Below are 27,381 nucleotides of genomic sequence, written 5' to 3'. Positions count from 1 at the left end.
TCTATGTGTTCAGGTGCTATGCAAAACCCTTTACCTGTATCATTAGCCATAATCCTCTTAGACACCTTATGAGATAGGTGCTATTATTAACCCCGTTTTATAGGTAAGGAAATGGACCTCTTGTCCAAGGTCACCTAGCCAGTAAGTGGCCGATTCTGCCTGTAAACCCAGACAAACATGACTTGGCCATTCTTACTCTCAAGCATGAAACAGTAAGCTGGTTACAAGCCAGGCTCCTCTAATCAAAAAAACAACTCTGGTTGCCTCTGCATGGCATTTGCTGGTAGCAATTGGAGCTATTATCACTGCTTCTTAAAAATCTTTTCAGTAAAGGATGAGGGGGAAGCATCAGTTTCTTGCTAAATTCTGCAATGCCTTTCTCATTCCTTTCTTGTTTATGTGCCTCTTGGTTCCTTCTCTATTGAATTTAAAACTCTCGCTAAAACTCCTACACTATGACAACCATTCCGTTTCTCTAAGCTGTATTATAAAAACAAAACACATCTGCTCAAATTGACATTTCTCCCCTGACAAACTCATCTGGTGAGCCCCAGGCTGCAGCTTGTCCTTGAGTCACGAGCCTGTATATGGGCTAGGCTGACACTGCTTACCCCTTCCCGAGGTATAAACTCTGGGGTCACTTGTAGTCAATAGACTGCTGGGTGTGGGGCAGTCGAGACGCCATGAAAATATGAAAGAGAAAGAAGGAAAACTTACTGCTTCTCAATACTCTGATAGTTGTAGAAAGCAATGATCTATTTTATACTTTTTAGAGGACGGGTCCTATTGATAGTCCCATTCATTAATATGTGAATTTAATTCTGTCATGTGAGGAACAGTATTGGTCTGTGGATATGTTACCTGATAAAATGTGCCCATATTCTCTATCAGGTATAACTATCGCAAAAGACGAATATACACACACACAGAGCACGTAATCAATGTATTGGAAAACCCCATTCTCCTGATACCTTAAGCCTGAAAATCTACAGGCAAAATGTGAAGTTCCGTTTATGTCTGTAGTTATGACAAGGCAGCAAGCCTTACTTAGTGGTATCCAGTGCCAACATCCTAAAAGTTCATAAGCTAGCGGTGCTTCCCTCTGAAGATTAGACCAGAGAAAGTGGGTTGAAGCTGACTTATTAGAGATTCAAGTGATTACTACTAAAATAAGAGAAGGTTTTGGATGCTTTCTAAAATCGTATTTGGTAATACCACACACACAAAAGAATTTTATTAAAGATAAGAAAACATTTTGAGGAAATGCTTCTTTGGCCTTGGGTTGAATATTTAGTTTTGCAGAGAGGCTGCTATGTTATAACAGAGAGAAACCTAACTATGTTTTTAAATAGAGTGAACTCAGTCCTTCCACGCTGATCATCCAAAACAAATCTTTAATCTCTGGTTAATTTATTTAATCTCTGGTAGTTTTGCTCTATCTTCCTTCAGTCCTACTATATTCAGTAGATATGAAACAGAGAACACAAGTTAATTGTAATTCAAGCAAATCTATGCTGGAAAAAAATCTACATTAAAAAGAATCACCAATTACATTCCAAGGAGAGCTCTCCAAAGCCCTAATTTTGTGATCATCTGCTATTTTGAACGATAAGTGCCAATGCTCACTGCCATTTGTGTGGATAAGAGCTGACTCTTTGTGAGTGATAAATGTTGGCCCATTCACATGCAGAAGTTGGGGCAACATGAATATGTTCGCCTGAGTTTATTTCAGGTGAGTCAAGAGGCCACCCAGCCAAGCTGCTCAAAGCCCGCAGATGGCCCCAGCAATGTTTCTGCCACTCCCAAGCTCTTCTGCTGTCCTCACATGCATACACCTGCCCGCCACACACGGTCTCACCTGAGCTCCAGACCCCCAATTCTCACTGTGCCTGGGCACACCTGTGCTTGAGGTAACTTTCTCCCTAGAAATTTCTGTGTACATAGCTAGTTTTATAGCCCTGAATGCTGCTTGAGTTCAGGGCTGGGCATAGCAGTGGGTGGGCCTGGAGTTGGACTGAGCCCTAGACTAGGGGGTAGGAGACTAGGATGTGAAGGAGGGTCTGAAGTTGAGGGGGACAGGTTAGGAGCAATAACCAAGTCAAACTGTGTTACAAATAAAGAGTTGCCAGCAGTGAAAGGTAAAATGAAGAGCTGTGCAGAGCTGCCACCAGCCCGTATGGTAGCATGTTGGTACTTAGGAAAAGATGGGCCTCTGTGTGTATGCAACCTGGTGCCGGGATTCACAGCCAGGCAAGGACGCCTCAGGCTGAATTTCAGCCCCTACTTGTCCCCTGGGCTGAGTGCTTGTGTACAACCCTGGAAGATCACCCTGGAGTCAAGAGGAAGAGTCTGGGAAGATCCTCTGAAGGATGGCCAAGAAAACTTGGGGAAAATATTACAAAGTTAAGAGCAATATACACTTAGTATTAAAAAAATATAAAGAGGGCTTCCCTGGTGGCGCAGTGGTTGAGAGTCCGCCTGCCGATGCAGGGGACACGGGTTCGTGCCCCGGTCCGGGAAGATCCCACATGCCACAGAGCAGCTGGGCCCATGAGCCATGGCCGCTGAGCCTGCGCGTCCGGAGCCTGTGCTCCGCAACGGGAGAGGCCACAACAGTGAGAGGCCCGCGTACCGCAAAAAAAAAAAAAAAAAAAAAAAGAAATAAAAGAAATAAAGAAAGAAAAGTAAAAATCTCTATCTCACCAAAAGAAACCAGTGTTGACACTTTCTTGCACATTCTAGAAAAAATTGTATGAATGTACTCGGATGTATAGTATTTACATAAAATGTTCCTGTTATACATACTTTCTGCACCCTGCTTTTTTCACTTAATGTTTTTTTTGTTTTGTTTTTTTGCGGTACGCGGGCCTCTCACTGCTGTGGCCTCTCCCGTTGTGGAGCACAGGCTCCGGACGCGCAGGCTGAGTAGCCACGGCTCACGGACCCAGCCGCTCCGCGGCACGTGGGATCCTCCCGGACCAGGGCACGAACCCGTGTCCCCTGCATTGGCAGGCGGACTCTCAACCACTGCGCCACCAGGGAAACCCCACTTAATGTATTTTGAAGTAACTTAATATCAGTGTATGTTAACCAACTTCTTTCTTTTTTACTGGCTACGTGGTATCCCATTACATAGATGCACTCTATTTAACCAGTTTTTGTTATTGGATATTTAGATTCTTTCTGATCTCTTTCTATCTTGATATTTCAGTAAATGTCCTTAATATCATCCTTGGTATATTGCTTGGGTGAGGAGAATGAAGTGAAATCACAGTGCCATGCCCACTTCAGTGTATTGTGACCAAAAACTGCAGTGGAGAATTTGGCCTCACAAACCTCTTGCCTTCTACAGACTTGACTTACTGTTAGTGGCTGACGCTGAGTGGGCTTTGGGGACAGAAGGACATGGGCAGTGCGTTGGAAATGCATGTTTTCCTCCTCGTGGGTCTGACACAAACTGCAGCTGTCTTTCTAAAGAGAAACATAGGGTGACCCATGAACTCGCCTCCGCAGTGCCCACCCTCACACCAGCCATGAGATGGAGAAAGGCCTCCCTCTACTTGCCACCCCCGGCTGGATGACAAAGCAGGTGGGGTTGTGAGCACAGTCCCTGAGGAACACAGACCTTAAAGAGCAGCTGTGGATCCTGCTCTATTTGGCAAATTTATTTCCAAGAAATGGGTCTTTTGAGAATTTCTCGGACTTGTGGTTACAATCCATTTCAGAACTAACTTCTGTGCTCTATTTATGCTTTCCAAGGAGAGCGGCTCAGTGGGCTGAATTATTCTGGATTATACCTGGCTCTGCTTCCAGATTTCCTAAAATGAGAAATTGAAGAAGAAGTTACAATAATGACCTTCCTTCTTCCTGAAGTTTCAATCAAATGATAGGAAAGCAATCTACATAGTAATTACAGCATCCCTCCAAGTGAATGCCTGTGCCCCAGCAGAGAAGAAGAGCGCGGAAGTCATATCTATAATGAAATTCAGACCCATCAGGTTCTAAATCACAGGAAGGTTAATTCAGGTTACGCAATCACAAGCAGAGGCGGTATAATATACTGGTCACTGGAACAGCCCGCATTGCTCTCAATAGCAGAGGGCAACAGGAAATAAGCTGTCATGGAGACAAGGCTTGTGCTAAGAGGGACCTCAATCTGGGACTGCTTGAAGTACGTTATGAAGGTACCACGGACCATTCCTGAGTTCTGAATGGAAGCCTTGCCTTTTCCAACACCTAAGCGGAAAATTCAATAGCCAGAGTCCTTGTCCTAAATCCGCAAATCAGAGGATCACAAGATGAATGGATGCTAATGGTATTAACAATGGATCATACTTTAGGGGAGGTAGAGGCGTCTGGGGGGAGAAGTACGTATCCCCAACCTTTTGAGAGTGTCCACCCACAAACCTCCATGGGTACCTCTGTTGGTCATCTTGGTCGGTGATGCTGAGAGGATTTATTCATTCTCATCACCTAGGGTAACATTTCTCATGTTCTTATTGATAGTGCCAATGAAATTCAATCAAGTCTTTCCTTTCTACAATTAAATAATATTTACCTTTTAAAGATGCAATAAATTATCACTATCCTCAGGGCTCTGATGCTAACTAGAGAGCTACAACCTGCCAGCATTCAGCGGGATTCCTCAGTCTCCAGGTCACCCCCCCCGGAGCCCACTCGCCTCTCTGTTGCTGGGTAACCTCCAGCTCTACCCTAGGCCGTTGGACCTGCACATTATCCAGCTGGGCACTTCAAACAAAAAGTCAGTTTTACTCCTTTTCTGTTCACTCCTGACAAGAGTTCCAGTCCCAGCAATATTTCTGAGAATGGTTTCCTTCCCAGAGCCCCAACACAACTCGTGTCTTTGTTAAGCTTGAGGTTCTGCTTGGTCCTGTGCTGGGTCTTGTCACTACAAGTGATGTCATGTGTGAGGTAAGCTTTTAGTGCTGAGTTAGAGGCATTGAAAAACCACCAGCGATTCCACAGGAACTAAGCCATCGACACCATAAGATACTAATGCATTTCAACATTAGATTTCACCCTGTCACCCTGTATTGTTGGGTTTATTTGTGTGTGTGTTTAAATCAGCACACCCCATTCTTGTCTCTGTTCCAGATCGTTGGGCTGTTACCAATCTGTTATTAGATGTATTAGTTCCTGTGGCTGCTGTAACACAGTATTACAAACTTGGTGACTTAAAACAATAGAAATTTATTCTCTCACAGTTCTGGAGCCAGAAGGCTGAAATAAGTAGCACTGGACAAAAACCAAGGTGTTTGCAGGGCCGTGTTTCCTCCACAGGCTCTCAAGAAGAATCTGTTCCTTGCCTCTTCCAGCTTCCAGTGGTTGGCAGCATTCCTTGGCTTGCGGTTGCATCATCCAGTTTTCAAGACCAGTATCTTCAAATCTCTCTGCTATGTCTTCACATTGCCTTGTCCTCTGTGTGTATCTGTCTAACCTTCCTCATCCTCCCTGTATAAGCATGTACAGGTATTAATATAAAGACACATGTAATTGCATTTAGGATCCAACCGGATAATGCAGGATAATTTCCTCCTCTCAAGATCCTTGATTTAAGGATCTGCCTTAGACCCTTTTTCCAAATAAGGTAATCTGCCAAGACCCGTTTTCCAAATAAGGTAATATTAGTGGTTCCTGTTATCTTTGGGAGACATTATTCAGCCTACTATACTTGCTTCTGTATATTTCCCATGTTGCTGTGTATACACAATAGGTGCTTTATAAATGCTTCTTTTTTTATTATTTACAATGTGTTAATTACTGCTGTATAGCAAAGTGACTCAGTTATACCTATCTATGTTCTTTTCCATATTCTTTTCCATTATGGTTTATCACAGGATATTGAATATAGTTCCCTGTGCTGTACAGTAGGACCTTGTTGTTTTATCTATTCTATATATAATAGTTGGCATCTGCTAACCCCAAACTCCCACTCCATCCCTCTCCCACCTCCCTCCCCCTTGTCAACCACCAGTCTATTGTCCATGTCTGTGATTCTGTTTCTGTTTCATAGACAGGTTATAAATGCTTCTTTAATTAAGTCAAACATTTATTGGAATGAGCCCCAAAGTTAGAAAGATATGCCCATGGGAACTGATTAGACAGAACCTAAGGCCAGATTTTCCACTTCAGGAGAAAGGAAACCAACACGTGGGGCATGTTAGACATTGTCCTAGGCTTTTCCCACACTCTGATTCACTGAATTCTCATTCTAGCTTGTACCACCTACTGGAGTGAACCCCAAAAGGAGGAATGGAAAGAGAACGCAGTAACCAAGTAAAAGAGGAAGTGAGAAGTGGTTTTGGGGATTGTTTTTCTTTTGCTCAGAAGGTGGAGGATAAAATCAAAGCCTTAGGGGAAAGGACTAAAACATTGATCCCCATTCCTTCTGTGCACCCACCCATTCACGTTCTATTCACGTGACAGGATAAGTCCCATGAACACGGGAACCTCTGAGCATGGTGGTTATGGGCACACAGTGCACGTCTGGAGTCAGGACCTCAATGACCAATCAAGAATCCCAATTTTCCCATGAGTCTGGGACAGCTTCTCTCTCTTCAGACTTCTGCTGTGTAGTTGATATGTTCATAAGTCAATAAAACATACCTTAAAAAACAAAACAAACAAAAACAAAAAACATACCTTAATCTCCCCCAGGAGAGAGAAACTGGATTTGGCTTTAGAATATAACAGAAAGTCCAAGAGGAATCTGAAGTTTGGGGCTGGAGGAGGAAAATGTTTAGTTTAGAAAAAGATTGTGAATAGCCAGAATGTAGAGTTATTGGACAACAAGGGGCAGGAAAAGTTGTCAGACAGAGTGGGAGATGAGAGTACTCTGCTGCCGGAGGACACAGGGATAATTGAGTACAAAGACAACCATTCAGACTGCAAGAGGTAAAGCTTAGGCAGCCAAGTGGCGAGAGCTGTTGTCTGTTCTTCAGTTTCAAGCAGAACTACCTTCATGATAAAAGGACTCTCTCAACGACTTCATAGAATGTTTCCTTCACTGAATACTTCGGCATCCAGCTTAATTTAATTTTTTCCTCTCTTCTCCAAACTCTGCCGTCTTCCTAGATGATAAACCTTGTAGACAGCCCATCTCAGATCTGAGGATGCCACTGATTCTACTCTCACCAAAGTCATTTTTGACCAAGTTATTACACCCGATGGAGACCTCTTGGTCCCTATCTACCCTTTTCTGTCTCTGGCATTTGATCCTGTTGGCCATTCCCTCCTCTGAAAAGTTTCTTCCTCCCCTGGTTTTCCTACCACTGCTCTCGCTTAAATCTTCTCTCTCTCTCTGGATGTCTTCACCTCCATCATGAGCTTTCTTTCTCTAAGTCTTCGTAATCTTCCAACGTTCTCTCATCACGTTGCTTTGTGCTTGTCTGTGAATAATCTCATCCACTCTCACGGTTTCAATTACTATCAATATGCTTATGACTCCCAAATATCACTCTCTGGCCCAGCTCTCTCCCTTGAGCCCTAGACCCATATATAAAACTATTTGCTGAACATTTTCAACTGCACATCCTCCCATCACTTCAGTTTCAATATATTCAAACTGAACTCACTATCTACCACCTCAGGCTAGCTCCAATCCTGTATTACTATTTTTAATTGATTTAAATATAATTGATAACATCACTATGAGCTCTTGAGTTCATTATTCTTTTCTAAATTTTTTTTTAATTTAAAAAATATTTTTGGCCACACTGCATAGCACGTGGGATATTAGTTCCCTGACCAAGGATCAAACCCATGCCCCCTGCATTGGAAAGACAGAGTCTTAAAAACTGGACCACCAGGGAAGTCCCTTGAGTTCATTATTCCTATCACTATTTTTTTTAATTAACTTTTTATTGAAGCCTAAGATACATGCAGAAAAATTCACAATCCCTACACAATCCCTAAGTGTACAGCTTGATGAATTATCACCAAGTAAACTCACCCATGTAATCATCTGGGTCTACAAATGAAGCATTCATCAGCATCTCAAGGGCCCACCTCACACACTTTCCCAATCACTAACTCCTCCCTAAAGATAACCAGTATATTGATACCTAGCATCATAAATTGGCTTTGCCTGTTTTTATTTATTTACTTATTTATTTATTGACTGTGTTGTGTCGTCGTTGCTCCACGTGGGCTTTCCCTAGTTGCGGTGAGCGGGGGTGGGCTACTCTTCATTGCGGTGCGTGGGCTTCTCATTGCGGTGGCTTCTCCTGTTGCAGAGCATGGTATCTAGGCATGCAGGCTTCAGTAGTTATGGCGCACGGGCTTTGCTCCACGGCACATGGGATCGTCCCGGACCAGGGCTCAAACACGGCTTTGTCTGTTTTTAACTTTATAAACATAGAGTATGTATTCTTCTGTGTCTGGCTACTTAACACCATGTTTGCAAGATTTATTCAAGTAATCACTCTGGTGTAGTTCATTCATGTTTGTTCCTGTATAGTACTCCATCTGTAAGTATACCATAACTAATTTGTCCATTGTACAATCAATGGACATTTGGACTGTTACCAGCTTGAAAATATCATGGATGATGCTATTTTGAACATTCCAGTGCATACCTTTTGGCACATAAACCTCTTCAAGCTTTTGTCCTTGGGTCTGTCATTTCCAATGCCTTAGTTAATGACATCAAAACCATGAATCACACAGTACCTTAGGAAAGTCAAAATTCAAAAATCTGTTGATATGTTGTAATAATTGGCAAAAACTAATGAATTTAAATTTAACAGGCATAAATGTAAAACTTTTTTTTGAATTTTATTTTATTTATTTTTTTATACAGCAGGTTCTTATTAGTTATCCATTTTATACGTATTAGTGTATATATGGCAATCCCAATCTCCCAGTTCATCACAGCACCCCCCATCACTTTCCACCCTTGGTGTCCATATGTTTGTTCTCTACATCTGTGTCTCTATTTTTGCCCTGCAAACCAGTTGATCTGCACCATTTTTCTAGATTTCACATATATGCGTTCATATACGATATATTTTTTCTCTTTCTGACTTACTTCACTCTATATGACAGTCTCTAGATCCATCCACGTCTCCACAAATGACCCAATTTCATTCCTTTTTATGGCTGAGTAATATTCCATTGTATATATGTACCATATCTTCTTTATCCATTCATCTGTCAATGGGCATTTAGGTTGCTTTCATGACCTGGTTATTGTAAATAGTGCTGCAATGAACATTGGGGTGCATGTGTCTTTTTGAATTATGGTTTTCTCTGGGTATTTGCCCAGTAGTGGGATTGCTGGGTCATATGGTAATTCCATTTTTAGTTTTTTAAGGAACCTCCATAGTGTTCTCCATAGTGGCTGTAACAATTTACATTCCCACCAACAGTGCAAGAGGGTTCCCTTTTCTCCACACCCTGTCCAGCATCTACTGCTTGTAGATTTTGTGATGATGAGCATTCTGACTGCTGTGAGGTGATACCTCATTGTAGATTTGATTTGCATTTCTCCAATGATTAGTGATGTTGAGCAGCTTTTCATGTGCTTCTTGGCCATCTGTATGACTTCTTTGGAGAAATGTCTATTTAGATCTTCTGCCCATTTTTGGATTGGGTTGTTTTTTTTTCTTAATATTGAGCTGCATGAGCTGTTTATATATTTTGGAGATTAATCCTTTGTCCATTGATTCATTTGCAAATATTTTCTCCCATTCTGAGGGTTGTCTTTTCGTCTTGTCTGTAGTTTCCTTTGCTGTGCAAAAGCTTTTAAGTTTCATTAGGTCCCATTTGTTTATTTTTGTTTTTATTTCCATTACTCTAGGAGGTGGATCAAAAAAGATCTTGCTGTGATTTATGTCAAACAGTGTTCTTCCTATTTTTTCCTCTCTGAGTTTTATAGTGTCCACTCTTACATTTAGGTCTCTAAGCCATTTTGAGTTTATTTTTGTGTATGGTGTTAGGGAGTGTTCTAATTTCATTCTTTTACATGTAGCTGTCCAGTTTTCCCAGCACCACTTATTGAAGAGACTGTCTTTTCTCCATTGTATATTCTTGCCTCCTTTGTCATAGATTAATTGACCATAGGTGTGTGGGTTTATCTCTGGGCTTTCTATCCTGTTCCATTGAGCTATATTTCTGTTTTTGTGCCAGTACCATATTGTTTTGATTATTGTAGCTTTGTAATATAGTCTGAATCCAGGGACTGATTACTGTAGCTTTGTGGTATAGTCTGAATCCAGGGAGCCTGATTCCTCCAGCTCCATTTTTTTCCCTCAAAACTGCTTTGGCTGTTTGGGGTCTTTTGTGTCTCCATATAAATTTTAAGATCTTTTGTTCTAGTTCCATAAAAAATGCCATTGGTAATTTGATAGGGATTGCATTGAATCTGTAGATGGCTTTGGGTAGTATAGTCATTTTCACAATATTGAGTCTTCCAATACAAGAACATGGTATATCTCTCCATCTGTCGGTATCATCTTTAATTTCTTTCATCAGTGTCTTATAGTTTTCTGCACAGCTCTTTTGTCTCCCTAGGTAGGTTTATTCCTAAGTATTTTATTCTTTTTCTTGCAATGGTAAATGGGAGTGTTTCCTTAATTGCTCTTTCAGATTTTTCATCATTAGTGTATAGGGATGCAAGAGATTTCTGTGCCTTAATTTTGTATCCTGCAACTTTACCAAATTCATTGATTAGCTCTAGTAGTTTTCTGGTGGCATCTTTAGGATCCTCTATGTATAGTATCATGTCATATGCAAACAGTGACAGTTTTACTTCTTCTTTTCCAATTTGTATTCCAGTTATTTCTTTTTCTTCTCTGATTGCCATGCCTAGGACTTCCAAAGCTGTGTTGAATAATAGTGGTGACAGTGGACATCCTTGTCTTCTTCCTGATCTTAGAGGAAATACTTTCAGTTTTTCACCATTGAGAATGATGTTTGCTGTGGGTTTGTCGTATATGGCCTTTATTATGTTGAGGTAGGTTCCCTCTATGCCCACTTTCTGGAAAATTTTTATCATAAATGGGTGTTGAATTTTGTCAAAAGCTTTTTCTGCATCTATTGAGATGATCATATGGTTTTTATTCTTCAATTTGTTAACATGGTGTATCACATTGATTGATTTGTGTATATTAAAGAATCCTTGCATCCCTGGGATAAATCCCACTTGATCATGGTGTATGATCCTTTTAATGTGTTGTTGGATTCTGTCTGCTAGTATTTTGCTGAGGTTTTTTACATCTATATTCATCAGTGAAATTGGTCTGTATTTTTCTTTTTTTATAGCATCTTTGTCTGGTTTTGGTATCAGGGTGATGGTGGCCTCATAGAATGAGTTTGGGAGTGTTCCTTCCTCTGCAATTTTTTGGATGAGTTTGAGAAGGATGGGTGTTAGCTATAAATGTCTATAAATGTTTGATAGAATTCACCTGTAAAGCCATGTGGTCCTGGACTTCTGTTTGTTGGAAGATTTTTAATCACATTTTCAATTTCACTGCTTGTTATTGGTCTGTTCATATTTTCTATTTCTTCCTGGTTCAGTCTTGGAAGGTTTTACCTTTCTAAGAATTTGTCCATGTCTTCTAGGTTGTCCATTTTATTGGCATAGAGTTGCTTGCAGTAGTTTCTTAGGATGCTTTGTATTTCTGCAGTGTCTGTTGTAACTTCTCCTTTTTCATTTCTAAGTTTATTGATTTGAGTCCTCTCCCTCTTTTCCTTGATGAGTCTGGCTAATGGTTTATCAATTTTGTTTATCTTCTCAAAGAGCCAGCTTTTAGTTTTATTGATCTTTGCTATTGTTTTCTTTGTTTCTATTTCATTTATTTCTGCTCTGGTCTTTATGATTTCTTTCCTTCTACTAACTTCAGGTTTTGTTTGTTCTTCTTTCTCTCGTTCCTTTAGGTATAAGGTTAGATTGTTTATTTGAGATTTTTCTTGTTTCTTGAGGTAGACTTGTATTGCTATAAACTGCCCTCTTAGAACAGGTTTTGCTGCATCCCATAGGTTTTGGATCATTGTGTTTTTGTTGTAATTTGTCTCTAGGTATTTTTTGATTTCCTCATTGATTTTTTTCAGTGATCTGTTGATTATTTAGTAACGTATTGTTTAGCCTCCATGTGCTTGTGTTTTTTATGTTCTTTTCCCTGCAATTGATTTCTAATCTCATAGCATTGTGGTCAGAAAAGATGCTTGTTATGATTTCAGTTTTCTTAAATTTACTGAGACTTGATTTGTGACCCAAGATGTGATCTGTCCTGGAGAATGTTCCACGTGCACTTGAGAAGAAAGTGTAGTCTTCTGTTTTTGAATGGAATGTCCTATAAATATCAATTAAATCTGTCTGGTCTATTGTGTCATTTACAGCTTGTCATTCCTTATTACTTTTCTGTTTGGATGATCTGTCCACTGGTGTAAGTAAGGTGTCAAAGTCCCCCACTATGATTGTGTTACTGTCGATTTCCTCTTTTATAGCTGTTAGCAGTTGCCTTAGGTATTGAGTTGCTCCTATGTTGGGTGCATATATATTTATAATTGTTATATCTTCTTCTTGGATTGAGCCCTTGATCATTATATAGTGTCCTTCCTTGTCTGTTGTAACATTCTTTGTTTTAAAGTTTATTTTATCTGATATGAGTATTGCTACTCCAGCTTTCTTTTGATTTCCATTTTCATGGAATATCTTTTTCTATCCCTTCATTTTCAGTCTGTGTGTGTCCCTAGGTCTGAAGTGGGTCTCTTGTAGACAGCATATATATGGCTCTTGTTTTTGTATCCATTCAGCGAACCTGTGTCTTTTGGTTGGAGCATTTAATCTATTCACGTTTAAGCAAATTATCGATATGTATGTTCCTATTACCATTTTCTTAATTGTTTTGGGTTTGTTATTGTAGGTCTTTCCTTCTCTTGTGTTTCCTGCCCAGAGAAGTTCTTTTAGCATTTGTTGTAAAGCTAGTTTGGTGGTACTGAAGTCTCTTAGCTTTTGCTTGTCTGTAAAGCTTTTGATTTCTCTGTCAAATCTGAATGAGATCCTTGCCGGGTAGAGTAATCTTGGTTGTAGGTTCTTCCCTTTCATCACTTTAAATATATCACGCCACTCCATTCTGGCTTGTAGAGTTTCTGCCGAGAAATCAGCTGTTAACCTTATGGGCGTTCCCTTTTATGTTATTTGTCCTTTTTCCCTTGCTGCTTTCAATAATTTTTCCTTGTCTTTAATTTTTGTCAGTTTGATTTCTGTGTGTCTCGGTGTGTTTCTCCTTGGGTTTATCATGCCTGGGACTCTCTGTGCTTCCTGGACTTCGGTGGCTATTTCCTTTCCCATGTTAGGGAAGTTTTCGGCTATAATCTTTTCAAATATTTTCTTGGGTCCTATCTCTCTCTCTTCTCCTTCTGGGACCCTGATAATGTGAATGTTGGTACATTTAATGTTGTCCCAGAGGTCTCTTAGGCTGTCTTCATTTCTTTTCATTCTTTTTTCTTTATTCTGTTCCATGACAGTGAATTCTACCATTCTGTCTTCCTGATCACTTATACATTCTTCTGCCTCAGTTATTCTGCTACTGATTCCTTCTAGTGTATTTTTCATTTCAGTTATTGTATTGTTCATCTCTCTTTCTTTGTTCTTTAATTCTTCTAAGTGTTTGTTCTTAAATTCTTCTAGGTTTTTGTTAAACATTTCTTGCATCTTCTTGATCTTTGCCTGAATTCTTTTTCTGAGGTCGTGGATCATCTTCACTATCATTATCCTGATTTCTTTTCTGGAAGGTTTCCTATCTCCACTTCATTTAGTTGTTTTTCTGGGGTTTTATCTTGTTCCTTCATCTGGTACATAGCTCTGTGCCTTTTCATCTTTCTATTTCTCTGTGAATGTGGTTTTTCTTCCACAGGCTGCAGGATTGTAGTTCTGTTTGCTTCTGCTGTCTGCCCTCTGGTGGATGAGGCTATCTAAGAGCCTTGTGCAAGTTTCCTGATGGGAGGGACTGGTGGTGGGTAGAGCTGGGTGTTGCTCTGTTGGGCAGAGTTCAGTAAAGCTTTAATCCTCTTGTCTGCTGATGGGTGGGGCTTGGTTCCCTCCCTGTTGGTTGTTTGTCCTGAGGCGACCCAACACTGGAGCCTACCCAGCTCTTTGGTGGGGCTAATGGCAGACTCTGGTGGAGCTCACGCCAAGGAGTACTTCCCAGAGCTTCTGCTGCCAGTGTCCTTGTCCTCATGGTGAGACACAGCCACCCCTGCCTCTGCAGGAGACCCTCCAACACTAGCAGGTAGGTTTGGTTCAGTCTCCTTTGGGGTCACTGCTCCTTCCCCTGTGTCCTGATGCGCACACTACTTTGTGTGTGCCCTCCAAGAGTGGAGTCTCTGTTTTCCGCAGTCCTGTCAAAGTCCTGCAATCAAATCCCACTAGCCTTCAGTCTGATTCTCTAGGAATTCCTTCTACCATTGCCGGACCCCCAGGTTGGGAACCTTCACTCCAGTGGGTGGACTTCTGTGGTATAAGTGTCCTCCAGTTTGTGAGTCACCTACCCAGCAGTTATGGGATTTGATTTTATTGTGATTGTGCCCCTCCTACCATCTCATTGTGGCTTCTCCTTTGTCTTTGGATGTGGGGTATCTTTTTTGGTGAGTTCCAATATCTTCCTGTCAACGATTGTTCAGCAGTTAGTTGTGATTCTGGTGCTCTCACAAGAGGGAGTGAGTGCATGTCCTTCTACTCTGCCATCTTGAACCAATCTCTAAATGTAAAATTTTAAACGTAGCTTTAATAAATGTATCATTGCACATGATATCATTTAAAACTGAAAAATAAATATCCAATAATATGGACGCAGTTAAGTAAATTATTGTTTACCTTCTCAATAGAATACTAAATATTATTCCCAAATGAAAATTTAATGTTGTTTGAGTGCCAGAAAAATATTTCTGATGTTATGTAACAAAAAAAGATGTGCATATATGTTATGATTAATTTAGAATAATTATTTATATACATAGCAAAAATGTGAAAAAATTTTAAAAGGCCTAGAATGATGAAATTAGAGGTTAAATTTCAAAATTACCTTTAATATTTTTATGATATTATTTCAGTGAGAATTAAAAATAGAGATTTTCAAATTTGTTGGACATGTAGGGGCAAGGAAGCAGAGATGTGAAAATGAGATACTAACCCACCTGGGGATAAAAATGCCTTAATCTTGTAGGTCATTATAAAGATTAAAAGTAGTACAAGCCCAATAACTTTTGGAAACTGCCCTCCTTCTGGCACTGAGAGAGTGTGAGGACAGTAGGAATGTGATGTAGGAAGAGTCCATGGACAAAAAATCATGGGGAAGATGTGGGAGCATGATCATGATAGGAACTTATGCCTTCCCAGTGAAAACCAAACCAACCACCCAAAAAACCTCCTCCTCCCCGCTCCTGGAGGATACAAAACGGCAGCATCACAAGGGTGTGGAAGGTGATGGTGCAAGGCAGAAATGATTGCGGTTCCTGCTGGTGCAGCTTTTGCTGCTGGGAAGCCAGTCAGTTGCTTAGGGACCAGTAAAGAAGTGGCATGCCAGGAGTAGAGGGTGTCCCAGCAGCAGAGGCTCTGATGACTGGCACTCTCCATCCATCATTTGAGTTCCCCTCCACCAACTATAAATTTATGGAGCTGCACATCCACTCTGAGATGGGGATTCTGGGAGGCTGTTAGCCTTGATGATTTGTAACCTATAGGTTTAATGTTTGCTGTATATTTTCTCTATAACTAAATCTCTTTCTATAAGTTATACCAGTAGCATATGTTATGTGGTTGGGCAAGACATCATTTGCCCCATTTAGCTGCAAGTTGCATCAGTGCTTGCTCTAGGATAGTGATCATCCTTAAACTGGTGACCTTCAGCCCCCTCTTAGAGAGCTGTGACTTTGAACTTGAACAGTGCTATTCTTTATGCTGCTGTATTAATTTCTATCTCTGTTCAGTATGTCTGCAGTATATTTACTCGTGCGTGTAATTGTAATATAACAAACATACTGAACAGTTTTAAAAATAAAAATATGATTTAACAGTTTGTAAAATAAATCCCTGTGTAACCTGTATCAAGATATAGAATATTGCTAACACCCCCAAAACCTTTCCTAATTATAACCCCTTTCTCCCCCTAGAAGTAAATACTTTCTTGATTTTCACAGCGTTTACTTCCTTACATTTTTTTAATAGTTTGTCCTAAAATTTATTTAATCTTTTTTTTTTTTTTTTTGGCTGCGTTGGGTCTTTGTTGCTGCGCGGGGGCTTTTCTCTAGTTGCAGTGAGCAGGGGCTACTCTTCGTTGCGGTGCATGGGCTTCTCATTGCGCTGACTTCTCTTGTTGCAGAGAACAGGCTCTAGGAACATGGCTTCAGTAGTTGTGGCACTCAGGCTCAGTAGTTGTGGCTCATGGCTCTAGAGCACAGGCTCAATAACTGTGGCGCACAGGCTTAGTTGCTCCACAGCATGTGGGATCTTCCCACACCCAAGCTCAAACCCGTGTCCCCTGCATTGACAGGTGGATTCTTAACCACTGCACCACCAGGGAAGTCCCTAAAATTTATTTAATCTTGCTTTACAAATTTTTAATATAAATTATATCATACAGTATGTGCCCTGTACTGTTGGGCTGTCTTCATTCGATATCATGTCCTTAAGATTCATCTTCTATGCACCATATTGTTGTATTCCCCAACCCAGTTTCTCACTCTATAGCATTTCATAATATGAATATACCATAATTTTTATTTATTCCACTCTCGATAGACATTTAGGTGGTTTCAACTTGGAGCTATTATTCAGTACTGTTATGAACATTCTTAAATATGTATACTAGTGCACATAAGCATATGTTTTATGGGAACATACACCTCAGAGGGGAATTGCTGGGTCATAAATTATGCATATCTTCTGTTTTACTAGATGATGTCAATCTTTTCCATGGTAATATGCCAATTTACAGTTCCACCAGCAGTGTATCAGAGTTCTTTACATTCAATATCTTTGCAACACTTGGCGATGGCTCTTTAGTGAGTGTATATCAGTGTGGTTTTAGTGTGCATTTCCCTGCCAGCTAATGAAGTTGAGCATCTTTCTTGCGCATGTGGTTGATTTGATTTCTCTTTTGTGGAGAGCCTGTTCAAATCTTCTGCTCATTTTTCATTGTGTTGTTTATTTTTGTTTTCTTTTTGATTTATAGATTTGTAGGAATTCTTTATATATTCTGGATATGAACCCCTTGTTGGTTAGACTCATTGCAAAATGTTGTTCCCACTTTAAGGCTTGTCTTTTCCCTCTTTCAGTGGGATGCTTTAATGAACAGATGTTCTTAATTTTAATGTAGTCACCTTTTTCAACTTTCTTTTTTTTTTCCACTGGCGAGTGCTTTGGTGCCTTGTTTAGGAAATTTTTCCTGACACAGAATTCATAAAGATATTCTCCTATATTATCTATTAGAAGCTTTATTGTTTTGCTTTTCCCATTCGATCTGTGATCTACCTGGAAATGATTTCTTTATACAGTGTGATGTAAGGGTTTATTCACTGATTTTAAAGGATTAGGCTCTCTTTTGGTGACATTGAGCATCTGCACGCTTGGTTCTACATACCCTAAATATAAGGTTAATCAAGGTGGCAAGCCCTCAAGAGTAGTGATCTACCAGGTCTTTAAAACACCCAAAAGAAAGTATATATATAATAGGATTTATACATGCAGTACACCCATACATTCAAGAAATAAGAGTGATAATTATCTATCAAGAATAGGAAGATGTACTCTTTACAAGGAGATGGAAAGATATGATGGTGAAGGTGACAATGTTTGGAGAAGGCAGAAGGACTGGTTATTGACAGAGAAGTTAGGAGTCTTAACAATTGGTAGGTGTGGTGGACACCTATTGTTTTTCCTGGCCAGAGTAACAGGCCTCTTCTGAAGACCTAGCTAGAATGTTTGCCTCATGAGGCCAGGCCTTGAGCGTCTTGAGCTCCACATCTGGCACAGTACCTAGCACAGCAGAAGCAGCCCAGCAAGTACTTGTTGAATGAATGGCTGAAATACTCCTAATATCATGGTTCAAATGAGAGCTCTCATCTTTTCATAGACCACCTACACAGCCTTCATGATAACACTAATGATAACTTCTGCTGCATGCTTACTCTGTGCTAGGCCAGATGCCAAACGATCGACATTTATCATCCCATTTATTCCTTGAAACCACCTTACAAGGTAGAAACCATTATTCCCCCTCTTTTTATAGATGAAGAAACCAAAGGCACAAAGTAGTTGAATAACTTGCATAAAGTATAGCTGGTAAGTGGGGGAGTTGGGATTTGAAGCCAAATCATCAGACCACAGAGTTTGCGCTTTTAATCTCTTCATTAAATTGCCACAGTGAGTAATTTAAGCATGGCTTCCTAACCCTGCCAGCTAAACCAGTAATGATAATAGCTAATCATTATCGATTACTTACCCTGTGGCAAGTACTACATAATATTCTTTACTACATGTTTCATCTCCTTTAATCATCACATGAAACTTAATAAAGTAGACACTATTATTAAAACCATTTTACAGATAAGGAAACTGAGGTAAAAGAGCTTAAAGAACTCTCCCAAGATTATATAGCTAGCGGGAAGAGGAGTCAGTATTTGGACCTCTTACCCACCATGCCATCTGCCTCTCCTAAGACCCTATATCCCTTGTCTCAGAAAGAAACACCTCAACAAGTGAAGCCCATCAGAGCCCTTCTCTGTTTTGAAGGACTTTTGAACTTGAGTCCATTCCTTTCTGGTGGGGGACCTGTGAGGCTCTGAGCCAATGACAGCCATAACCCCCACGGGGTGGCTGATTCCATCTACAGAGGAAGTGAGTGACGCTGACTGACAGAGAGAAGCACGTAAGAGAGAAAGAATGAGAATCCCGGTGGCTCTTTCACTCACATCCAGCTCTTCCTTTTGGAATGAGAGCTTTCCAGTAAGTTATTCCCTTCACTCCTTCTTAGTCTGAGTAAGTTAGTTCAATCTGGTTCTTGTCACTAGCAACCAGCATAGTCTTAGCTAATACAGAAGGCTGTGATGCTCTCCCAAATGTATTAACGTTTACGAAAAAGCATCAAAGCACTTTACAGTTTAACACATACAGTTTAACACACACTATATTTCCTGACTTTACATTTGATGTATGAATGAGGATGATGACTTTTATAAAAGTGCCCTCTGTGGGTTTATAAATGAATAATAAGTCTGGTCTTGTTTTGCCAAATGCTGCAACATCTTGTGTTCATCTTTCCAGTGAAGGGGATGGCCTGATTTACACTCTTTCGAACTAAGCATTTTTTTTCTACCTGCTGGTCTAGGATTTCAAAACGTGTACTCTTTGCAATGGATAACTCCTCTGGGGAAAATGGTCATGAGTACTGGACTCCCACAGAGACATATTGTGGTTATATTTCTTCATTGGGTTTTGAGACTATAGTTTCTTTACAGCTCTCTGAGTCTGCAGCCTTATTTACAAAATAAAGGTATTAGACTGCAAGAGACATTTAGGACCTTAGGGTCCCTCCCAACTCTGAGCTTGGTGGTTGAAACTGAGCCTAATGTTAACTAGTGAGGTATTGGTGGCCATTTGTATTATTGGTCCTGGTACTGGCTTGGGTGAGATAATACCTGTCATTTTATAATGTGGAGGGAGATCTCTCTTTCTTAGTACATCTCTTCAATGTCTAGTGTTGCAATGTTAGAGTCATCTGCACGATGGGACACTAGCCCTTGGAGTGGTCCTCAATGAAGGATTCATTATTCAAAAACTGTATGTGTCATCTCCCTTAGGGATTCACAATTTCTAATTTAAAGGCCCTGAGAAATTTTTTAGTACAGAAACTGTGTAACTTTCTTTACCCTAAGATTTTCCAAACTTATTTGGTCACAGATCATTTCTCTTTTTGAAAAAATGCACATTGCACATCACATTTGGGAACTGCTGATCTCACATCTTCCCTCTAGGTCTACTCAATAGAGTAGATGTCATGACTACCTAACATGACCGTATTTGAACTGCAATCATGTTGTCTTTAATTATCCCAATTCTTGGGTGTAGCTTTTTGTGAGTTGAAAGTCCAAAGTTTATTAGGAGATTATGATTTGGTTTTATTACTAGTTACCAACAGATTAATCTATTCCCTGAACTATAAATGGCTATTAAGAGTCCTTCCAATTGACCAGAAGAGGGAAGCAGAGGACCTGCGACTTGGGAACAAACCTAAGACAAGGCAGCAACAATCCAGGAGTCCGTCCTCGAGGATCATCTCCCAAACAGAGTGATCCATTCCCATTTCAGCCACGTCATTGGCAGAACATGTGTCCCACTGTTGGAGGCCATCACCTTGCACCTTGATGCATTTCTCAGAGTTTCCATAGGGAATAGGTTTCCTTAAAGTTGGGGAGCACCAGGAGATCCATCAGGAAGAGACTGATTGAGACAGCAGAAAACAGGGAGGCACCGCCAGGGAAAGAGCAGACCAGGAGGTCACAGCAACGATTCTCGGGCCCTAGGTCCTCCTCACAGCTGTGTGTTTTCTCCCTCTGATCCCTATGAGCAGCCACTGCTCAGCTGGGCTCAGATCAGAGGAGTCACCTGCCAAGGCATCAGCCACAGTGGTCTTTCTTGGAATGGCACATCTATCATCACCTGTGCTGCTTGCTTTGGATGACATGGTACGCTTTTGGGGTAGTGCTGGGCTTGGGCCCATGGTTCTGAAAACCAAATCCCTTCTTGCCAGGGCCATGCCCTTTTCCATGGGATCCACAAGGAAGATATCATGCTCAGAGGACAGGGCCAGGCAAGTGCATGCATTTTATTAGGGTATTTAGGCCTCAAACACTACTCTAGGCCATTGAGAAGCCAGGAGTAACCACCAAAAGATTCTTCTTGCCTAATTTAAAGGCAAAATTCAATATTAAAAGTAGGCCAAGTGATCTCCTTGGCACATTTTTCCCCTCAGTTTATACTTCTTTGGTTTATACCTCTTTTTGAGCTTCTATATTTTAACTTTTTTTTTTAACAAGGTCATCATTTAAGGTCTGAATTCATGTTCACCACAAGGTATTGTACATGGTTATCTGTTGAAACAGATTTCTTTTTAACAGATCTTAGTTTAAAAAACTCATATATACCGTGAGTTCTGTATAAACTGGTGGACAGTAAGTTAGTTCCTTTGTTTTGACTTATAAGTCTCAACTTCACTGCAGAATAAAGAATGTAGGCCGAAGAAAGCATAATTGGTCACTCGTATAGAACAGTACTGTTTCTATATATTTTAGCTTTCTGATGGCAAGAAAAGATGAATCCAAGGAAAAGCATGTCAAGGAAAGGAGATCAAAACAAGTTTCTCCTAAAGTTCTGAAACAGAGATAGCATAAGCCACTTACTACAAGCCTTCCTAGCACAACAGGGGTACCAAAGAAAAATTCCTAAGACGTGTACACTCGAGAGAATGGTGGGGCCAATAAAATACCTATGAACTTGACTCATCCTCATTACCCTTTTTATCACTCTCTTCCTTGGATGTGTGGGTGGGAATTAATGGGGGGGGAGTGAGGTAAGGAGAATGGAGTGGGGAACATAAAGGAGACTATTTTCTTACTCCCCCTTCTTTCTCCTCCCACCTGCTTCCTCCTCACCTTCTGTCTACCCTATTCCCAGCCGTCAGAGCCCCTAATTACAAACTCGAGTGTCCTGTGTTGAATGTCAGCACCCATGCTCTGTTCTCTCTTGCACTTTCTGCTTCCTGCCTCTTAGTGGTTCTGTAAGAATGAGAGAGGGGTTTTGGTGTTACTTGATGGTGTCACCTCTCTTCTCCCCCGACCCAGGGAACCCAGGAATACCTGAGCTCTGCCCTTTCAGAGTTCCTTCTTGCCATTAGATTCCCAAGGGAGTTCTCTGCAAAGCAAGGAACAGCAGCAAATGAGAATCAATAGCTGAGCCAGCACCTGATAATTCTCAATGCAGAGTTTTCTGGTAAAAGATGAGCTTGAGTTCGTGGCTTAAGCCTCAAAGTCTATGTGGGGTCTTTTACTTTTCTTCAAATCAAAATCTTAGGCATATTTGTAGATAGAGAGCTCCAGGCCCAGAGAGGAGTGCTAAATTCACTTATCTTCCTAGCACCATGTTGAGGAAGAGGTAAGAGATCTCATGGCTGCATATTAAAGACAGATAGGAAGTAGAAAGTACAAAAGAACAGGGTGTGGGTACTGACGGGTCAAAATAGTGACCCTCCCCCATCAAAACCTTGGATGGAAAATCAGTTTACAGATATTCTTGCCTTGAGTTGGAGGAACTGGGGAGAGCTACAGAGGGTGTGAACAGAGGCAGAATTTTCCTCATGCATAGAGAGGAAATTTCCTGTACAGATTTTAACATCTGAAAAGAAGTCATTGTAGGTTTTTGACTCCTAGGAAAAAGGCCAACATTTACTGAATATCTGTTATGCCCTACCTTGTGCTAGGCAGTTTTCCTCAGGCTATCTGTTGGGCTTCTTTAGTTGCAAGTAACAAAAACAATTCTGATCTATTTTTTGAAGCTGAAGCGGAAATCATTAAGAATTTTTCTGTAATTTTTTTTGTCCTTAGAGTATATACTATGAGAGATACACAGTCAAATTACTGTCTTAAGGCCACACTGGATGATTCATAAAATTGCTAGTCAGAATGGGCAATCAGGCTTAGATATTCTGTAGTCAAAATCAATTTCTAAAATCAAATTATCCCATCTTAGTCTAGGAGAAGACTACTCAAGTCAGTTCCTGAGGCCTTTGAAATAACTTTAATAACTTCTCTGCTACCTGGATGACAAGATATTCTATGCCCAGCTTGTACATTTCCCTTCTCAAGCCCGGAATCACACGTTCTCTAAGGAGCTCTGGTTCATTTTAATGGGAAATGGTATTTATAGGCTATAATCTGGGGTACTAGTGGTCTCATTGTTAGTGGATTGGTCTTTGTTTCTATGTCTTTTCAACGGATAGATGTAGTATACATATTTATGTAATATATGTTCTATTGTATATAGTATATATTATATAATTATATTTATATTAATATCAATTATAAATAATTATTCATTAAAATAAATTATGGGCTGATACTGAGAGTTTCATTTGAATTCAGGACTACAGAGTTTTTATTTAGCCTTATTCATCTTACATCCATATTCCCTTTCTCCCATATCAGAAATTTCAGTTCTCAAGGATACCTATTATGGACTGAATTGTGTCCCTCCCAAATTGATATGTTGAAGCCTTAACCCCAATGAGACTGTATTTGGAGATAGGGCCCTTAGGGAGGTAATTAAGGTTAAATGAGGTCATAAGAGTGACACCTGTAAGAAGAGTAAGAGATACAGAGAGCTCTTTCTCTGCCTGTGCTCAGAGGAAAAACCATGGACACAGCAAGATGACAGCTGTCTACAAGTCAGAAAGAGAGACCTCGCCAGAACCCACCCTAAATGGCACCTTGATTTTGGACTACTAGCCTCTAGAACCTTGAGAAAATAACTTTCCGTTAAGCCACCCAGTCGGTGGTATTTGTTATGGCCGTCTTAGGAAACTAATGCAGTACCGTAATTACTCATTTGCTTTATCCCAAAATGCACACACAATAACACCATTGCTGCCGCTAATAATATGATTACTGTAAATAGTTTAAAATTTTTTATGTAATGTTTTGTTCTTAGATTATATATTACTAGAGATAAACAGTTAAATTCCTATGTCTTAAAGTCACTTTGACTAGTTTCTTTCCGTATGGTTATGCCACCATTTAGATACAAGTTAGGATTGTTTCCTTTCACTTTTCATTTTTAGAGATAGCTTTTTAATTTTTTTTTTTTTTTGCGGTACGCCGGCCTCTCACTGTTGTGGCCTCTCCCATTGTGGAGCACAGGCTCCAGATGCGCAGGCTCAGCGGCCATGGCTCACGGGCCCAGCCGCTCCGCGGCATGTGGGATCTTCCCAGACTGGGGCACAAACCCGTGTCCCCTGCATCGGCAGGCGGACTCTCAACCACTGCACCACGAGGGAAGCCCCTTCCTTTGACTTATTTAATGCTTTTTGACATGAATCCTTTTTGTCTGAAATAAGTCACCCCTGCTTTCTTTCTGTTTGTCTGAAGAGAGAATCTGGGAACCTCTGATGGCTCCAGGACCCCCTTTCCTGATGTACAAAAAGAGGTAAAAACAACACCCTGTGGACCAGCTGAACTCCAAGGGAAATTAATGCACTGTATGTTTCAAATGCTTATTGTGCAGGAAAAAAAGAGGATATATTGGTGACTCCTCCAGGAATGCTGAAATTGCAATTTTTCTAGGGCCAGAAATTGCATATCTGTCAGCCAACTTAGAAATCTCCTACAATGTCCAAACATCAAGACTGTTCCCCAAGTGGGTGCACTTGGGATTCACCCTGGACTGTGTAAGTGACCCTCTTGGGAAGCTGTCCCTGGTGCCGACTGTGATATGAGATAACTGGACGGGTTCCTAACATAGCTGAGGGAGCAGGGTGAGGGGTAAGGTGTAGGAAGGCCTGGCTCCTGGGTGTCCAGGCAAGAAGTTCTGTTTCCCTCAGGCCCACTTGCTTCATTTGATTGGCAGAGATTTGTGACATCCTCATCCATTCCCACTTAATCCTAGTCCTGGAACTGAGGTATGGGAGTGCAAGATGCTTGAGACAGGTCATGATGCTCTTAAAATGGGGCAGAGCCTTGAGAAGTCATCATTCCCATGAAACAAAACCCAAAACAACATTCAGGTTTGGCTTCACAGCACCCGGACATGGTGGCAAAATAAGAAGCAAGCAATAATGCAGTAGCAGAACCCTGGCTGAATGGCAGGAGCCCTGTGTGTGATGCCCTGTCAGTGTTACTGGCTTGCCATGTTCACTTTTCTTCATGTGAAAACTGGGCATGGGCAAGGCGGGCAGCCCCTCACTTCTCAAGAGCTTTCTGCAAATGGGTGAGAAAAACGTGCTAGTCTGTGAAGTGCTGAGAGCTCTTTGGAAGAAAAATGTAGTTTTTTTAATAAAAGACAGAAACAGTACAGCTGAGCTGTAGTGGAAACTGGGATTTGCCACCAGGTGCCCCTTCCATTTCAATGCTGTTGGCTGGTGACCTTCAGCTGCTCCCCTGCAGAGAGCCTCCCCACCCAGGTTAGCCCCTGTGTCCAGGTGGCCCACATCCAGTGACTGATCAGTAGTGAGTATAAAGCTCTTGTCACTTTGCTCCAACTCAGGAAACCCTGAAGGTCAGTCTGGGTCTGAAACTCCCGGGGAGTCTTCTGAGGCCTTCCCTGTGATGACTCAGCCAGACGGCTTTTAGGTGAAGCCCACCTACAACATGAGCTATTTAGAGCAGTGGGAATGATTTACTTCTTCTGTGTTCTCTCTCCAGAAATTGAAGCACATCCTCAATACAGGCATACCTCACTTGAAGGAAAAACCATTTTTTAAGATGTGGACTTTTTTTTTAAAGAGTTAACTTGGAGGGAAATTTTAACAATAGCTACCATTAATTTAGCACTTAATATGCATCAGATTCTTCTAAGTGCTTTACATCCATTAGCTCATTTGATTTTCGGAACAGTCTTCTGAGGTAGAGACCACTATTAGCTTCATTTTATAGCTGTGGGAAACTAAGCTTGGAAAGTTTCAGTAATTTGCCCAAGTCCACATCTAGGAAGTGGCTGGGTAAGATCTGAAACTCAATTCTGACTGACTCCAAAAAACTGGCAAATGAACAACCACACAATACCACATCTTGGAGCTACGCTACAGCATGCTTCCCTGTAATTCCTGTGAACAATGAATTCTTTTGTAGCACTGAGAGAAGAATTGGATTTGGAAAAAAAGGAGGGTGAATATATTTTCTAGAAAAAAAAGGGATACTAGGTACTGCATAAATATTAAACCCTTCCTCTTGGTCTATTTTCTTCCATGTCCATGAAAAGAACTGGAAATAGAATAAGAAGCATTTTCCCAATATTCAAATACATCAGGAATTTATAAAATATTCAAGACGGTAGCGTCCACAGAACAGTGCATCTTGAAAATAGGCCTTATCTGTTGTCCAAGAGGTAGGGAGCTATTTACAATTTCCGTGACCTCTGTGGTTTCCGCAGACAGTGTTAAGCAAAATAACTTTTAGCTCATTTTTTTAACTTCTTCAAAAGAGAGTTTATCCTATCAAGGCTGTCTTCAGTGTTTCCATCCCTCCTGCCTGAGCCCTGCACGTGTTCCTTCATCCTAAACGTGCCCACCTTGGACTGTGCCCTCGGAAGCCCTGCTTGCTTCAGCAGCTGTTTTATCCCCTGAAGAGATCCAGCTCCCAGCCTTCAGCGAGCAGAGGTGAATTTGCCTGCATTTCCACAAGGGCACTAAGACCCCCCCACTCCCTGATCCCACCCCCACCCACGGCCCCCCATACCAAGCACCACGGGATCAAGTTAGCACCTCGCTCTTTCTTTTTTTCCTTTTTCTTTTTGGTCACACAACGCAGCTTGTGGGATCGACCAGGGATCGAACCCCTCGGCAGTGAAAGTGCGGAATCCTAACCACTGGGCCGCCAGGGAATTCCCAGCATCTCTCTTTATTAATTCCTTTCCATCCTCTCTGGGAATTTAAGTAACACCCAAAGCACTAGTTGGGCAGCATTCCAAAGAGTTTTCAACCACTTTTAAGCCCTCATGCGCCCCGTCAGACACCGCAGGCCAGATCCCGGTCTCAGGCACATCATTCGCGTCTGCCTGAACAGCACCAAACTCTCTCAGGCCGGAGGCCTCATTCTTAGATCACCGAAGCTGGTCCTGGACCCGAGTTCATCTCCTCGTCCAACACCGCGAGCCCTGTGCCTGAGCCATGCTTTCCTCTGCGTAGGCTCACAGCCCCTGGCCACGCCCTGGCGCCCTCCAGGTGCCGCCCGAGTGGTTTGAGCAGCCTGCTTTGCCTGATCTTTCTATTTGTCCAGCCCCACCGGGAACGACGTGCTGGCTGCTGTGTTATGCTAACAAAGGATGCTCAGCAGGGGTCACGGGGCCACAGGAGACACTGAGCCAGGAACTGGCTGCGGGGGATGATGAGTGCTGGCTTAGCTTTAGAGAGCTTTCTGGGTGAAGCTGTTGACTGGAGACCTTCCGGTCGTCGTGATTCAGTGTTATAACAGTGGCAGTGCTCACTTATGTCAAGGATTGATTGTGTGCCTGGAAGCCTCCTGAGTGTTTCACCTACATGACGGCACTTAATCTTCCCAAGAATACTGTGAAATAGGACCAATAATATCCTCGTTTTACGGATGAGGAAACAAGTCTAGAGAGGTATCTTGCCCAAGGTCACAGAGCGGGGCTGA

Source organism: Stenella coeruleoalba, assembly GCF_951394435.1.
Source record: "Stenella coeruleoalba genome assembly, chromosome: 1".
NCBI classification, from domain to species: domain Eukaryota; kingdom Metazoa; phylum Chordata; class Mammalia; order Artiodactyla; family Delphinidae; genus Stenella; species Stenella coeruleoalba.
The sequence above is the reverse complement of the archived record's forward strand: the minus strand, read 5'-3'. Positions refer to the sequence as shown.